The sequence below is a fragment of the Pelodiscus sinensis genome, chromosome 1 (assembly GCF_052426305.1).
Source record: "Pelodiscus sinensis isolate ZL-2025 chromosome 1, ASM5242630v1, whole genome shotgun sequence".
Lineage (NCBI taxonomy): Eukaryota > Metazoa > Chordata > Testudines > Trionychidae > Pelodiscus > Pelodiscus sinensis.
Window position 1 is genome coordinate 128,857,368 of NC_143052.1, and position 17,718 is coordinate 128,875,085.

A 17,718-nucleotide genomic window follows, 5' to 3' on the forward strand; every position below is an offset into this window, starting at 1 on the left:
CTAGTGTAGACAGCTCGCAGCTTATTCCGGGAAAGGGGCTGATTTTCCGGAATAAGTGGCCCAGTGTAGACACAGCCCCTGTGTGTAGCAAGCGCAACCACCACCTCTCCCTTAAGGAAAAAACACTAATTTACCTGTTTATCCCGTAGAAAACCCGCTCATGAATGTTTCTGGACCTCATTTGCCCCTGTAGACACATTTATTTGTGGTATGCAGCCAAACCAGCGTCAACCCGCACATCCAGAATGGCTATCTGCAAATCACTTTTGTGTGTGCATAAACACTGGTTTGCACATGAACACTGTCATGGATAAAGTTGTTGCATGTGCAAAAACTCAAAATAGTTGTAAGCGAGTGCCTAGGAGCACAGTTACCCAAGTGACCATTTCTCAGGCAAATCTATTCGTGAATGTGCAGTGTACCCAAACATTTCAAGTCATCGTCTTCAGCCTGGTATACAGTTGAAATAAACTAGTAGGCACTAATTAAAGATAGGTGATATAGGCTGAAGCTGACCACAGCTGCATTGTGGGTTGTTGTGCCTTAGTTATCAGGTGAAAAAGTATGTTTTTGAGGCTGCAACATGAACATTTAGCTTAGAGTGTGTGTATAAAATAATGACACACTTAATGTTGTCTACCCTTAGCATTCAAAAATGTAAATCAGAATTATTACATTGACTCAAAAATCAAGAGAGTTTAGGGTTTGTATTTTTGCAGCTTTTATTCACAATAATTTCTTCAAAGATTTTCATGAAATCAGATAACTTGAGGGTATGGGTCTTTCACATTAGCATTTTGTGACTGAAGCTCAAAGATTGTGCCTGTTGTCCACAGAATAGGGCAGATGATAGTCACTGTCCTCCTCATTAGGCCTTTGCAGAATATACAGTAAACTTCCGATAATCGGGCACCTTTAGGACCCAGGGGGTGCTGGATTATTAGATATACCAGACTATCGGAGGGATTGGGGGGGAAGAGGGGGCGGCGCTGCGGGACCAACCCAGCACCTCAGCTGCTCTGCCCTGGGTGTCCCCAAGTTAGCCGCCGCTGAAACTGACCAGCAGCTGACTCGGGGAAGCCTGGGGCAGAGCAGCTCCAATTGTCCGGCTGCCTGGAGCACTTCCGGGTTCCAGGTGGTGCTGGACCACTGGATACTGGGCAACTGGAGTTTTACGGTAGATGTTATTACTCAGAGCAGCTTGGGTGCTTGGATCGAGATAGGATATTATGTTTTGACATCCATTCCCTTTGAGGGTTTTTTTTTCTATACTGTAGGGCTACGTCTACCATGGCATGATTTTCCGAAAATGCTTTTAATGGAAAAGTTTTCCATTAAAAGCATTTTCGGAAAAGCACATCTAGATTGGCAGGATGCTTTTCCGCAAAAGCATTTTTTGGGAAACGCGTTCGTGGCCAATCTAGACGCAGTTTTCCGCAAAAAAGCCCCGATCGCCATTTTCGCGATCGGGGCTTTTTTGCGGAAAACACTACTGTGCTGTTTACACTGGCCCTTTTGGGCAAAAGTCTTTCGGAAAAAGACTTTTGCCCAAACGGGAGCAGCATAGTATTTCCGGAAAAGCACTGACGAGCTTACATGAGATCATCAGTGCTTTTCCGGAAATTCAAGCGGCCAGTGTAGACAGCTGGCAAGTTTTTCCGCAAAATCAGATGATTTTGCGGAAAAACTTGCCAGTCTAGACACAGCCTAGGTGAAGTAGATGGACGGTCAATTTGTAGAACCCTTTGGACTACCTTTGCTCAGTAACTATTATCATTGTTGTGAAAAAGGAGAGAGGAGAAGTAGGGGTGATAGAAGGCAAAATTACCATCAAATGAAACTTAGAGGGTGCATGCCTCTATCTGTGCAGTTCCTATGAATATCTGGGGAACATTGAAGCTTGAGCTGTTGTTGCCTATGCCAAACCTGTTCTGTGGATGAACGGGGTATTTTTTCTCTAGTATTATGAGGCTATGATTTTTTAATAATGAACTGCACATAAACAAACAAATAAAACAAAGCAAAGCAAAATAAACTGCATGTATAGATTCTAAAGCCAAAAGTGACCTTTTCAATCACTTAGGGTATGTCTATACAGCATCCTAAACTCGAAATAAGATACGCAATTTGCATTATGCAAATTGCGTATCTTATTTCAAATCTATTTGAAAATAGCCTATTTTGAAATATGGAGCATATACACAACACCAAATTTCAAAATAATGCACTATTTCAAGCCATCCCTTAACCCTTGTCCAACGAGGTTTACCCGGATGGTGAAATAATGTGCCTGTTATTTAAAAAAAAAATCAAAATAATGTGTTGCTTGTGTAGACATGGGGTAGCTATTTTGGGATATCTTCGATATCCCGAAATAGCCGTGCAGCGTAGATGTACCTTAGTCTGACCTGTATTGCATTATGTGGACTCCCCCAAAATAATTCCTAGACTCAGAGCATAAAACATTCATCTCATCAAAGACAAAGTTCTTCCACCAAAAAATTATGAAGGGGTTGGAATGATTTATGAATAAACTAAATATGAGATTTTAGCCAAATGATAAGTATGGGATGGAATATGATAACAGTTGATATGTATCTGAAGAGTGTATAAAACAAGTAAGGGGGGAAATTGTTTACGGTAATGAAGGTGACCCATGGAGCTTTAATTAAGAACAATGGGATGAAACTGAGAAAATGGCATAACAAACATCTGAAACGTTTGTAAATGTGAAATCTATTAGACGTGTAGGAAAGTAGTAGAAACCCCATTGCTATTTAAAACCATTGCTAAACTGGACAGAGCATTGGAAACTATGATTGGAAACAGTCCTCAATGGCTGGATTAGATGAAATTTTGTAAGTCTTTTATAATGTCTGTGATTCATTTAGTAATGAAAATTATTTTTTACTTGTATTCTTTATTCCGATGGGAGAGATGTATGCTTAGATGTGAAAGGCAGTATTTCTCAAAGAATTTTAAGATGGTGGGAAAAAAGGCCTTCTACATATTAACATCTTTAGAAAATATTATAAGTTTGGGTACACTTTTCAAAGAATGTATTTCAGAGGTTTACTGAAAGAAATGAAGAGAACCTCATATTTGTCCATTACTTACTTGCAGGATTTAAGGGATCATCAGAGTGCTTGCAATCATAGAATGATTGAGTCCTTGAACAAAGGGGACAGAAATCTCCGAGAACTGAATATAGGTGAGAAATCTACCTAGGAATAGAATGTAACCTGTTAAAATTGGGTTTTAGTCGTAGAAACATATTTTTTTACCTTTTTGTAGCCCATTCTGTCTTTATTGCTTGTGCTTGGTATCACCCAAAAGCTATGACTTTAATACAGTTGTTTTAATTTTATAATAAACCAATTCAATGCTATAATTGAAATAAGAGTGTTTGTCAAACCACAGTTAAATTAATTAGCTGTAGTGCATCGTGCTGTCTCTCTATGGGGCAGTGAAATTTATAACTTCTGTAAGTGCTCCTGGAGATGGCTGGACACTGCAGGGATGCCTATGGGCTACTTGTGAGTTGGGTCCACTATTTGTTAGCTGCAAAGCAAAGTTTGGACTGGTAGAACCCTGAAGAGTTGTCTGGCAAGGCAGACAAGGTGGTATGTGAGGGAGCTCTCACACAGTTTAGCAATAGCAAAAACAATTGCTTGATGAGGTTGCAAGGAATAACAAAGTAATTCACAGTTCTGGGAAACCTAGCACATTGTTACACTGGCAGACAGTTCTGGGAAAATTCAGGACTGGGAGAGTGTATTTGAGTCACTCTGTACAAAGTAACTGGACATTGGAAGTCAGGGTGTTACTTGCTTATACAGGCTGCATGTTTATACAGGCTGTGTGCCACAGTAGCATAACACTAAAGACACCCAGAATTGTAGAGCAGGCATGACATGTCTACACTAGGAAATTATTTTGAAATAACTAAATTTGAAGTAATAACTCCCAAAAAAGCAAAAGCAAAACAGCATGTCCCCGCTACAGGGGAGCCTCAAAATTAGTCTGAGGCAGGCTCCATTACTATGGACGTGCTATCTCGACTTAGAGTCCTAGGTAGCACTGGGGAGTAATTACTCTGAATGACTCTGGGGAGTAGTTATTTCAAAATAGCAGCAGTGGAGTGTCCACACAACCGCTATTTCAAAATAACTATTTTGAAATAAGAGTTATTCCCCAAGGAAAGCAAGCATTCAAACAGATTTCAAAATTACCAGCCTGTTATTTTGAAATAATGGGCTTGGTAGTGTGGACACTCCGCTTATTATTTCAAAATAAGTAGTGTTATTTTGAAATAATTCCCTAGTGTAGACCAGGGCGCAGTGATACCATTTTTTACGGATCTGGATTATATCCAAAAGCATAACATCTTAGTGTGTCAATTTAACACACATTTATAATTACAACATTGACTACTACAGTGTATTTAGATTTTTTCTCTTTTAGGAGCTGAACTTTTTGGTAGTAGCTATAACTGAGTTACACTACTGCCACCTAGTGGCGTACAGTGAAATATTCACAGAATCTTTTCAACTTCAGGGTGTCACTAGAAAGTTATGGGTTCCCTGTAAAAAGCCATTAGTGTTAAAACCATTCATTATGAATTATAATTCTATTCAGTTTAGAAAAATACCATCAACCATTGCATGCTCTTGTGAGAAGACCTGTGGAGCAGAGATGGAGTCCATTTCTGAAAGAAAGGAAGGAATATTTTCAGATATTGACTGGGAGGCAATTTTTAAAGTAGATTTGATCAAGGCAGGAGACCAAAGCCCACAGGTAAGTCCAGAACATGGAAAGCTGGGTGATGGATCAGAATCTGGGGAGCACATGTGCAATCACATAATGGACAAAGGAGAGACAAGAGGGACTATAAAGGCTAAATCTAAATCACATCTTAGATGTTTGTATGCTAATGCCAGAAGTCTGGGGAATAAACAGAAAGAACTACAAGGATTCCAGTGGCACTTTAAAGACTAACACGTTTATTAGGGTATTAGAACATATCTTTCATGAGCTACAATTCGCTTCCTCAAGATGCTGAAAAGAAAAGGAAAGACAGAAAGAAAGACAGAAAGGAAGAAAGGATACAGAAATGGGACTGTGGCATCGGTGCTAATTAAATGGACGTGGCTCAACTCCAACAGTGGTGAGAAGGTGAGAATACCTGAATGGAAAATTACCTGTTTTAATGGGTGAATCACTCCATATATTTATTTAGACCTTGGTGTCAAATTTGCATATAAATTCCAGCTCAGCAGTTTCTTTCTGCTGTCTACTTTTGAAGTTTTTCTGTCTCAGAATGGCAACACAAAACTGTCTGCTCAGGAAGCTTAAAATGCTCCTCCACTGGCTTTTAGATGTTGCCATTCTTAATATCTGATTTGTGTCTTTTTTTTCCCCAAAAAAGACAGTCTTGGCTTGTTCGATGTACATGACACAGGCATTTTTGGCACATGATGGCATGTAATATATTAATAGATGTACAAACTATCCCAATGCATAGGAAAGATAGGGGCTGCATCTAGACTGGCATGATTTTGTGGAAATACTTTTAACGGAAAAGTTTTTCCGTTAAAAGTATTTCTGCAAAAGCGCTTCTAGATTGGCACGGATGCTTTTGCGCAAAAGCATCCGTGGCCAGTCTAGACGCGATTTTGCGCAAAACAGTTCTTCCCTGTCTACACTGGCCCTCTTGCGCAAGTATTCTTGCACAAGAGGGCTTTTTCCCGAGCGGGAGCGTGAAAGTATTTGCGCAAGAAGCACTGATTTGTACATTACAAAGTCAGTGCTCTTGCGCAACTTCAAGCAGTCAGTGTAGACAGCTGGCATGTTTTTGCACAAAATCTTGCCAGTCTAGACGCACCCACGAAGTATGGCAAGAAATCACACTGGCTAAACTGGGAGTTCTTTGAGTGCTTGTTCATGTAGATTCCAATTACATGTGTGCATGCCACATGACCAGTCACCGTAGTTTTTCCTCTAGTAGTACCTGTTGGGTCAACTGTTGAGGCCCCTGGAGGAGTGCCTTCATAGTGTTGCATATATGGCCCTGCCAACCTGCCGCCTCACCAGTTCCTTCTAGGGATGTTTACATGTTTAATTAAGTAACCATGTAACTGCTGAAATTTCAGCGGTTACAGAGCTACACATGGGGGAGGAGGGAGGTCGCTTGGGAGCCAGTTTGCTAGAAAGCCAGTTCCTTGCATGTACTGGGAGCCTGTGCATAACTGAATATTAACTGATGAACCCAGGCTCAATGGTTAATCATGTTCACGGTTACACTTTCACATCCTTAGTTCCTTCTAACCACTAGTGACTGTTATTGGAGCATTGTTTTCTCTTGCTTGCAAGTGATCTTCTAGCTAATTTTGCATACATCTTCCATAAATAGTTAAAAATGGTGCTTAAGTGTTAAGAGAAGAAGTGAACTCTTCTCACCAGGGTTTTCCTCACCATTTCCTTTCCCTCTCCTGAGCCCAGGGCATGCCTCAGTCTCCAGTTTTTAAATTGTATGGGGTCTGCCAGAAACTGATGCTAAAAGGGGGCCCAGACACAGCTTGTCTTAAGTGTTTGGTGAAGTGCTTTGATGGGAATCTCATTAGGGATGTTAAATATCAGTTAATTGAATAGTCGAGTAGTCTTGTGAATTCTTATTGGTTAATTGACTAATACAGAGGCAGCAGTGCAGGATGGCAGCAGCTGGCACCCGGGGGAGCATATAGTCTATAGCATTAACCTATAAGCTTTTGCTTATCAGACAATTGTTTAGTCAACTAGACTATTACAACCTTAAGTCCCACCAAATGAACAGGTGAAAAATTTGTAGGGGTTTCTGCCCCTGCACCAAAAAGAAAAGGGACCACAAGTAGAAGAAGCTGCTGATAGAAGCAGCTCTGTGACTGCAGATGGAGTTAAGCCCCATGGATACGGTACCGGGACATCTGTGCACAGCACACCAGCTTCAGTTTGGGATTCAGCACCCAGGAAGGACTCTGGGGTCAAAGACCCGGCATGCCCCAGCCCCAAAAACTGCTTTGCAGGTGGAATTGCGGCATGGCTCTCAGTCGCTTGTGCTTTGCAAAAAGCACAGGAAGACAGACAGGGGCATCAGAGTGTCAGCTACCTAAAGGAGTCAGGTGACTCCTCCTGCTTGCACAGCAGCTGGCATTGTTGACTCGGGGAGGGCCAGGTGAAGGACTTCGATGTTCTTTTCAAACCAGGGAACTCTGAGGCATCCAGGGGTATCATTGCCTGGATGTGTCCGCACTCTCCCAACAAGTGTAGGGGCACTTCCAATCTATGGCACTATTTGAAATAGCTATTCCATGTCTTTTGAACCAGCCCATTATTTTGAAATAGATTTTGTAATAATGGGCTCGCTATTCCGACGTCGCTGTATCCCTCATTCCACAAGGATTACGGGACGTTTTGGAATAGCAGTTTATTTGTGTAGACAGTGCCACATTTTGAAATAAGCTACTTCAAAATTGGATTGAAATATGATATGCGATTTGTGTTGCTCAAATTATGTATATTATTTTGACCTATGGGTGCAGTGTAGATGCACCTTCAGAAAGCACTGGGCCCAAAGCTTCCAGTATCAGAGACAACTTATGCGGTCCAAAAGAGTCATACTAAAATAGAAATTGTGTCAAATTATGAAGGATGAATATTGATGAAATGAAATAATCATGTAGGGAAAAAAATAGGGCCAAGGCACAAAATTAGATTACCTAGAGACGTAAAAGTTAACAAAAACATTTAAAAAATACTTTAGAAGCAAGAGGATGACTAAAGATGAAGTAGTGCCATTTCTAAATGAAGAGGAAAGACAATGACAGAAAATGCAGTAATGGCCAAAGTGTTAAATGCATTTTTTGTTTCAGTTGTCTCCAAAAAGTCTTGTAGCGATTGGATGACTGACACAGATCTGAGACTAAAACAAAGAAAGAACAAGTTAAGAATTCTTTAGACAAGTTAGATGTCTTCAAGTCATTAGGGCATGACAAAATACATCCTAAAATATTTAAGGAGCTTGCTGAAGAGATCTTGAGTCCTTAGCTATTATCTTTGAGAACTTGTGACAAGGAGAGATCTCAGGGAACTGGAAAAGAACAAATATAGTAGCTATCAAGAAAAAGGGGGATAAGAATAACCAAAGGAATAATAGACTAGTCTGTTTATCTTTGCTCAGGAAAATAACGAAGCAAATAATCCATCACGTTTGTAAGCACCGTTAACATGGATTTGTCAAGAACCAACCTAATATCCCTTGATAAGGAACCAAACTTGTGGATAGGGGGATCAGTAGATATATCATGACTTTACTCAGGTTTCTGGCACCTGACCAAAGGTCACATGACCGTCTCATAAGCAAACTAGGGAAATATAGCCTACAATAGAAGATAGCGTAAGGAGGTTTGGATATTTGGGCCACGAGAAATGCCGTCTTCCATGACAGATAGTGAGGATGTTGCTAGAAGTTCAAAGTGGGGGCATTAGTCTCCAAAGCACCAGGTTGAGATCCCATGCAGGGGTCAGCTATCATACCTGTCACGTCCTTTCAGAAAATAGCCAACCATTAGGTTAGTCTGGACCAGTGGTTTCCAACCTTTTTACACCCAAGATCACTTTTTAAATGTCAGGACAAGCCAAGATCTACCCCATCCCTTCCCCAAAACCCCACCCCTTCCTTGTTCCCCTTCCCTCCATCACTTGCTATCCCTGGCCCTTATACGCTCTCAGGGTACAGCTACACGGCCGCTTTTATTCGATCCTTCTGTTGGAAGAGATTTTTTCAACATTTGGCCCATCTAGACTGGACCAAATGTCGGAAAACCCCCTTCTTTTGGAAGCCCCCTCATTCCTTGTAGAATGAGGAATACAGGGGCTGCCAAAAGAGCATGTTTGCCGGAAAAACTCCTGCAGTCTAGCCTCACTGTGTTGAGACAGGAGGTGCAGGCTCTGGGAATGAGGGATTTGGGTGTGGGAAAGGGAGAGAGGTGCAAGCTCTGTGAGGGAATTTGGATGCAGGAGGATGTGGAGAAAGGAATGCTGGCTCAGGGTGGGGACTCCAGGCTGGGGAATGTTGGGCTCAGGTGGAGTGTTGGGGTGCTGAGCAAGCCACTGGCTTGTGGATGTGAGGGTGCAGGAGTTTGGGTTGGGATGCGTGAGGGGCTCAGGGCAGGGAGGTTGGGAGTATGTTGGGCTTAGGAAACAGATTTGCAGTGTGTGAATGGTGCTAGTGTGTTGTGGCAGAAGACTGAGGATGTGGGGGTGCAGGAGTTTGGGGATGTGAGAGGCTCAGGACAGGAGGTTCCAGTATATGGCAGGATCAGATTTGGGGTCGGGGGGGGGATACAGGAATGTTATGATGCTGTGGCCAGATGAGGGCGTGGCCCCAACTGGGGGCTTGTTGGCCAGGCTTCATTTTTAAATAAAATATTATGTCAAACACAAAAGATTTCAGCATTGTCTTTATTTATGCAAGGGGAGGGGAACCTGGGTCAGGGGTCACTGACCCACAGAAGAGTCAGTTGGGGCCACACAAGTGAGATGTAAAAACACAACCCCTCCAAATCCCTCAAGCCTCACTAATGTGGCCCCAACTGTGCTGGTGAGGGCAGGGGCCAGGGTGCTTGTGGGTGCTGGGGCAGGGGCCAGGGCGCCAGTGGGTGATGGGACAGGGGATAGGGTGCTTGGGCAGGGTGCAAATGGGTGCTGAGGCAGGGGACAGGGTGCTGCGGCAGGGGATAGAGGTGCACCCGGGGATAGGGGTGCACCCGGCCAGTGGGTGCCGGGGCAGAGGCCTGGGGCAGAGGACAGGGTGCCAGTGGGTGCTGGGGCAGGGTACTTGTGGGGGTCTGGGCGGGGAGAGGGGACAGGGACCTGCAGCTGCGCACCAAGGCTCAGGAAATGCGCGGGCTGCTCCCCCGTGCCCCAAACAGCGGTGTGGTACCTGAAACACTGGTCCATCATGTGCCTGATGCCTTCCTGCGTGGGGTGGGAATGGGGGGAGAGGGAGTCCCAGACCACGCCAGCTGGAGCCAGTGTGCTGGAGACTTTATTCCCCCTGCTGTCTTCCTGCACACAGGGAGGAGGGGGAGGGAGGGGAGGCGAAGAGAGAGGAGGAGTCCCAGACTGCACCAGCCCCAAGCCCAACTACTTGGGCAATGTGTGCCTTGTCCCTCTGCTCCCCACAGCAGTGTGTACTGCCCGAGCAGCTGTAGCCGGCGTGCTGGGGACTTTATTTCCCTGCTGCCTTCCTGCGTCGGGGAGAGAGGAAGTCCCGGACCGTGCCAGCCCCAACTGCTTGGGCAGTGCGCGTCTTGCTCCTCCACTCCCCACAGCAGCACGTGCCGCCCAAGCAGCTGGAGCCGGCGCAGTCCCGGACCCCCACTTCCCTGCGTGCAGGAAGGCAGCAGGGGAACAAAGTCCCCAGCGCACGACGGACCAGCATTTGAGGTACCATGCAGGCTGTTTGGGGTGGGGGGTGGAGGGAAGGAAGAGCAGCCCATGCAATTCTGGGACCTGGTGCACAGCTGCAGAACTCCCTGCCACCCCACCGGAAGCCCGCGCTACCGCCGTTGTCCCTAGAGGTAGCATCAGCATGGCGTTCATCTTGGAGGTGAGGAGCAGTGAGGGGGCCCCCCAAAAGCCTCATGATTGACTGGTCAGGCCCCAGGATTGACCAGTCGATTGCGATCGATGGGTTGGTGACCACGGGCCTAGACTGATTGGCTGGCAACTCCTAAGTGGAAAGCTGAAATAGAAGCCAGGTGAATCTTTAGTGATGACACCTAGAGTTCTTGCTACTTTAACTGCAGCAGATAGTTCACATGAAAGATACCGTTGACTGCACTGGAGAAGTCTTTTCTGTAATGACCAAAATCAAGAATCTCTTCCACTTCGCCAAGTAGGTGGCCCTAGGGGATGGTTTCCTACTGCTAAGGAGAACCTCCCTACTGGACCCCATACATGTCCGCTCTAATGGATTTAACATGATTGGGACGCTGGAGCAGGCTGTGGTCCTGGGTGATCAGATGCAGGACTGGGGGCAGGATGATCAGGTGTTCTCCGATAGCTCCAGAAGCAGGGCTATTAACAATTGTCTTACCTGTTTACATTAAACTGAGTCCACAAGGGGATCACTTGAAGAGAGAAGGAGAGGAGAGAGAACTCTCCAATGTCCATTATGGATGGTAAGAAAGAACTGGAAAGACGATTGCACCATGAAGGTGGGACTTTAGGGCGCACCTAGATTGCAGCACCTTCCTCTCCCTAGAAGTTTTCACTGGTATTTTTCATTCACTTTGCATTAACTAGTGTAAATGATAACTTAAAGAGAAGGGTTTGGGTCCTATGGATAAAATCCTGGCCTCACTGAAGTCAAGGGCAAAACTTCCCTTGACAATAATGGGGACAGAATTTCAACATCATTCTTGGGCATATCGGACCCATTTTCATAGTGTCTCATTTTTTATTTGAAAAGGTTGTTTCTCCAGGGTATACAATTGTGTTCATAAGTTTCCATGCTTTGGTGTTTTTGGAGCAGCACGTATGGGAGGTGCATACAGATGGTTAGATGAAGTGTTGAGAAAATACCAGCTGCAGTAGGAATGTTTGAAAAAAATAGTAATTCCAGAGCAAGTACTAAGATTGCCTCTATGATTTAGGAAAACAAGAAATATAAAAGAAAAATCTCTGCCTTGATTTTTTTCAGAATTCAATTTTCTGGTCCAGGCAATAATAGCCTGAAAATATAAACTGAGATAGTCCAATCACGAGGACTAGAAGGCAGAAGCAACTGAAATCCTCTTACTCATTGTGGTGGTGATACTTTTTTCCCTTTATTTCCATAATTTTTAAAATGTAAAATTAGGTTTGGAGTATGTCCCAAACAGTCAGCTCACTGTCCTATCCTTCCTTAAAATCACGATAGTCAGGAGTTGCCTACATTTGGGGAAAGCAATCATAATAATTGTTTCACATGCCCCAAAGTACTAAAATAGCCTTGCTGTTTGCCAGGGTCAGATGAGAGTGCTGCGGGGCCCTGGGCAGCACAATTTTGTGGGGCTCCCCTCTTTGACACGGCGCATGAGCCGTTGCACCACGGCGCATGCGCGGGGCCTCTGAAAGCCCAGGGCAGCTGCCCCTCTCGCCCTGCCGTAAAATCGCTGCTGCTGTTTGCTGACTTTTAGCACTTCACTCAGCTTAGTAGAAGAAAATAGACTGGTCAGTGTCCAATGAATTTAATTTTTTTAGTTCTCAGGCACTAGTTTGTTTATATTGCAAATACATTCTTTTAAAAACATGTTTACTGACATTTAAAAAAGAAACTTTTCTGTTACTACGGGTTGTATCTCCCTAGTCTGGCACCCTCAGCACCTGACTGGTCCCAAACCAGACAACCTGCTCCATCAGGGGAGATCAATTCCAGTCCTTCAGCTGCCACTGGCTACAGGGCTCCACTCTTGCAGCAGCAGAAGGGCTGGCATTGGACTAAGGAAGACTGGACTATAGGCGCTGGTCTACACTAGGGAGTTATTTTGAAATAACTTACCTTACTTTGAAATAACAAAGTAGTGCTCACACTACCAAGCCTGTTATTTCAGAATAAGGGGCTGGTTATTCTGAAATAATTCCTGCTTTCCCCGAGGAGTAACACTTATTTCAAAATAGTGGTAGTGTGGATGCTCCACTGTTGCTATTTCAAAATAACTACTCTCCAGAGTCATTCAAAGTAATTACTCCCCAGTGCTTCCTGGGGCTCTAAGACAATGTAGCATATCCACATTAAGGGAGCCTGCCTTGGACTAATTTTGAGGCTTCCCTGTAGTGTGGACAGGCTATTTCAAAATAGTTATTTTGGGAGTTATTATTTCAAAATAAGTTATTTTGAAATAATTTCCCAGTGTAGACATGCCCTAAAGGTCCATCCAACCTGTGTAAGTTTGATAAACTCTCTCTAAAAATCAGAAGCGTCCTGATTCTGATCTCATACTAGTTTATCCTAGTGTAACTAGACATATCAATTGTTACTTCTGATGTACTGTGCACTAGTGTGAGAACACAAACCAATAAATCCTAAATAGAAATTATAAAGCATCTTTTTAAACTACAATTTGAATACATAAATGCATGTTATGAAAACAACCCTTAGTGTGTTTCCATTCTGAGACCTAAGGGTTAATATATATGAAGCTGCATGGACTAAAAAGCAGACATTGTGCAAGCTGTCTGAAATACAGTTTAACCAGATGACAAAAAAATATCTTTCTACTGGTGTGAAACACTATACTTCAAAGTTGCATTCTATAACGTCCATATTCATTATTCCTATATGGTTGTGGTATTTCATAGAAAGCATGCCATGTGAGATACCACATGAAAGTTCTTCTGAACCTCATTGTTCTGTTAAAATATTTATATCATTAGTGTACTTGAAGTTACATGTTATGAGATTTTGCTGTATGGTTATTGAAATATGTGGTGTGAGTTTGAGAGTCACCCTTTGCTAGTTCTCCAGTGACAACAAAGGAAGTGACCCACACCTAGGTGACATTAAAATATTAAATGAACCAGCAGGGGAGATCTAAAATTCAATAAGAGATAGTTGCCCATCACACAATGAGGATTGCTCAACTCTATGACGACGCAGTGGTGCAAACACCATACCATGAGGATTGCTCCACTCTATGACTCTGCCACGCCCATCAGGACATGCTGGGCCAGAATCTTTCCAGGGACATGGATTGAGAGTATCATATAAGGGACAGTGACAGGAATGGTGTCCCAAGCCTTTGTCTGTCAGAAGCTGAGAATGGACAATAGGGAATGGTTCACTAGATTGTTATCTGATCTGTTCATTTCCTCTGATGCACCTGGCATTGGCCACTGTCAGAAAACAGGATACTGGGTAGATGGAACTTTGGTCCAACTCAGTATAGCCGTTCTTTTGAAACCACCTTTCTCCTCCCCCACCTATGCTGAAGGCAACAAGAACATTAGGAAAACAAAGATTTTAAACTGAGGAAACTGGTCCCAGGCTGAGAAGGAAATTCTGCCTACGTATTAAGAACTTTAACCTACCTGCAATGTCCAGTGGGATGAAAAAGTTGCTTGATTCAACTCTTACTTGGTCTAAAAGTTTAGGATTTAGAATGCATGTTTACCTTTTATTTTCTTAAGGTAAATGCCTCTGACTTACCTACCACTTACAGTCACTTAATATCTATCTTTCTATAGTGAATAAATGTATTTTAACGTTTTATCCTTACCAGTAAATTCATCTAAAATGATTGGGAAAGCTACTCTGATTATAATACGTGTCCACTTTCCTTTGAAAAAGTGGTAAACTAATTAATGAGCTTGCACTGTTCAAGAGACAATTTTGCACAGTGTAAGATGGTGTATTTGTGGGGTGCAAAACTGGAGGCTTGGGAGATTTGCTGGTGTTTCCTTGTATATAGTTCATGAGTGGCTTGGAGAGCATACATGCAACTTAACTGGCTGTGCCTCTGCATGCTGGTGGCTGTGTGACAGCAGCATGTGGAGGGGTTTACTGCTTGTCAATGACAAACCATTGTGAAAGACAGCCCCAGTTGGACAATTAAGGGAGCACAGCAGTCCCAGAGCTCCAGGCTGTATCCTGGGGATCTTGTCACAAGTGGTTTCTCATTTTGTATTGAATTTTCATCCTCCCTGAGGGCATACAAGAGCTAAAAGGCTGAGCCAAATTCACTCCTGCCATTAGCAGCTATAACTCCAGAGATGTCAGTGAAGATATACCAGCAGATAATTTGCCTTGCTGTTTTCACTGAATTGGCAGTGTAATGGCCACACAGAGATAATGAAGTCTTTGCAATGTCTCTTTATAGGGCACAGTGGAGTGGGGGAGAAGGGGCACTCTGGTCACTCCACACAAGTGAATGGGAGGGCACCGTCAACTGGTAGTATATATCCATGAATTTAAAGCCCTGCACCTGAGTGTGAGAGGGTAAACCTCAGAAAGTTGCAGTCCCTCCTCCTGCCTGAAATCTGACTTACTGCATAGAAGCCCATTTCTCCTCAAATTCTCCATGTCTCGGTCCAGCATAAAGCCCTTTTATCCAAGTTTTGCACACTTATGAAAAAGTCCAACAGAACTGAACTCTTAACCCATTTTTTAGTAGTTTTACCTCTCTCAAATACTACAGGACCTTTTCACGAGAAAAACATTCCAGAGTTTGGCTGTAAGTCTTCATCAATGAGCTAACTTTTAATGTAGATCTGTTCCACCACGACACTCTGTTAAATATGAGGAGGTATTTCCGTGTATAGTTTACTTACATAAGTTGCTTTGATGCGGAGAGTAATTTATGAAAAAAAAAGTAACGGGCTCTAGAAATACACTTCTTTTTACAGAATCTTCATGCTGAATGACTAAAAACAGGACAGGAAGTTCAGGTCAAGGTGAGTTTATTCTCCATACAGCATACCTAATCCCGCCAAAACACATGTCTTAAAACCATCTTTAAACTAGTCAAAACAATACGTTATTAATAAAAATGACTTAACACTGAACAGAGACGACCTTTTAAAAGGTAATCGAGACTATGCTGTATCAGAATCTTATCCATCAAAAAACAATCTCACATACTTTCTAAATACATTTTGTTTACACTGATCATGTCTACTACCGCACTTTCTAGCATCCCCTGACCATATAAACATCCACACCTCTTAAAGAGCACATTGTGAGAGGATAACTTTGACTTGATATGGCATCACACTCAATAAAGCAAAAAAAAAAAAAAAAATAAAAATAAAAAGTTTGAGAACAGAAACTGTGCAACTGAGAGTGATTTCTGAGGTACATGATAACATGGTAATACACATAGTGGAAAAAATCCAGTGGCTGGGTGAGTTGCTGGGAATTTTAGAGCTGTCCAAGTATTCAAGCAAAGACCAGCAGCATTACATTGGGATAACAGCACTTCCCTACCTCACAAGGGTATTAGGAGCATGAATACATTGAAGACTGTGAGGCACTACAATATTATAGTGATGGGCAACATATAAGTACCTTAAATAGAAAATAGAGAAACCAAATATTCCATTGATTATGACAAACATTTGCAATAATATATCAAAGATATGTGAAGGTATAATCTGCAAGGCACTTTTTTTCAAAGTGAGCTGTAGAGAACAAGGCTGGATTATGGCATTTGAAAAAAAAAATCACACACTGGTGCTTTGTGATAGCAGTTTTTGATTCCAGACCAAAAAACAATGTTGTCTTTCTTGTCCTCAGCTTGAAATGAAAATTGTGCAAAATGTATGATAGTTTTCATTTTAAGTGATATTGTCAAATTGTTAGGACCCAGATTTCACATATTTTGAATGCTGTGTATTATAGAAATGCCCTCTTGATTCAAATTGTTTTTTACTACACTACCACAGCATCAAACATATTTGTTAAAAGTGACTGCATAATGTATAGGTCCTATGAAATAAATTGTGTATGTGGGCTCAAATTGTAATTTTTATATGTAGGCTTTACACAAAATAAAGAACGTGATATAACTATATCATGCTCAGAGGCGGCTTTAAAAGGAATACTAAGGTACAAACAAAAACCCTATATGGTAATACAATGGGGACTTGATCCAAAAAATACATACACACCTGAATAATTTTACAGTAGCCCCCCAATTAATGGGAGTATTCAGACAGGTCAAGTTCTCACATGCATAGGTGTTTGCAGAATAGGGCTCTGAGTTATAATCTCCCAAGTTCTTTAGGGTGAAACGCGCCATCATTGCATAATGCATGAGTAATCATGCTTTATGCAGGGTGCACACCTGTAGTCAAAGGGATGGAATTCTTTCCTAATCTACTGACAGGTCAAAAGCACTTACGTAGCTTCTCCACAACCTTTTCTGGAAACAAATCCATTTAAGGAAAATTTAAGTTTTGCAGAAAATGATACTAGTGATTCAGAAGACAGCACTCTTCCTTCCAAGTCCATACGAACTAATGCCTAGCATAGTACCATGAGGAACTGTGCTTGGGAAAGTTATTTTTTGAATGAATTGAAAAAAACAATGTTCTGACCATTGTGGTTGTTAAAAGTCCCATGATACTTTTCACAATGGTTCACTCTGCTGACCAGGCCAAATTCCAGTGTAACTGCGTTTCATTCTGCTGACCTACATTCTTTTTACAGTTTCAATTCTACAAACTGTTGTTTACTGTCGCTGGCACACGACTGTTGCATTCCAGGCCAGAAGTAGGTGAAGTGATCTCCATAAACACATGTGGCCAAATACTATGCTGATTTACACAAGTACAGCTCCACTAGAATTAAGAATGTTTCAAAAGGCGCAAGTCAGCACAGAATTTGGTTCAGTCCATAAATCACTTTCGTATATGCCCATATGAAGAGACTGTATGTCACAATAAGATCTCAGGGCTATGAAGGTTTGGGGGTTGGACAAAATTTTGCCCTAAAACAAAAGTTATTCTGTGGCTCCATAATCTCACTTTTCATGATTTTGTATGTTTCATGAAAATGTTTATCTTTGTAAGAATAAAATTCCAAAATATGGAAAATGTCAAGGTTTCTGAAAGGCCATTTTAGAATGGAATTTTAACATTTTTCACTTCCTCTACATTGTTAAGCATTTTGGAGGACTTTGCCTGTTTTGCAAAATT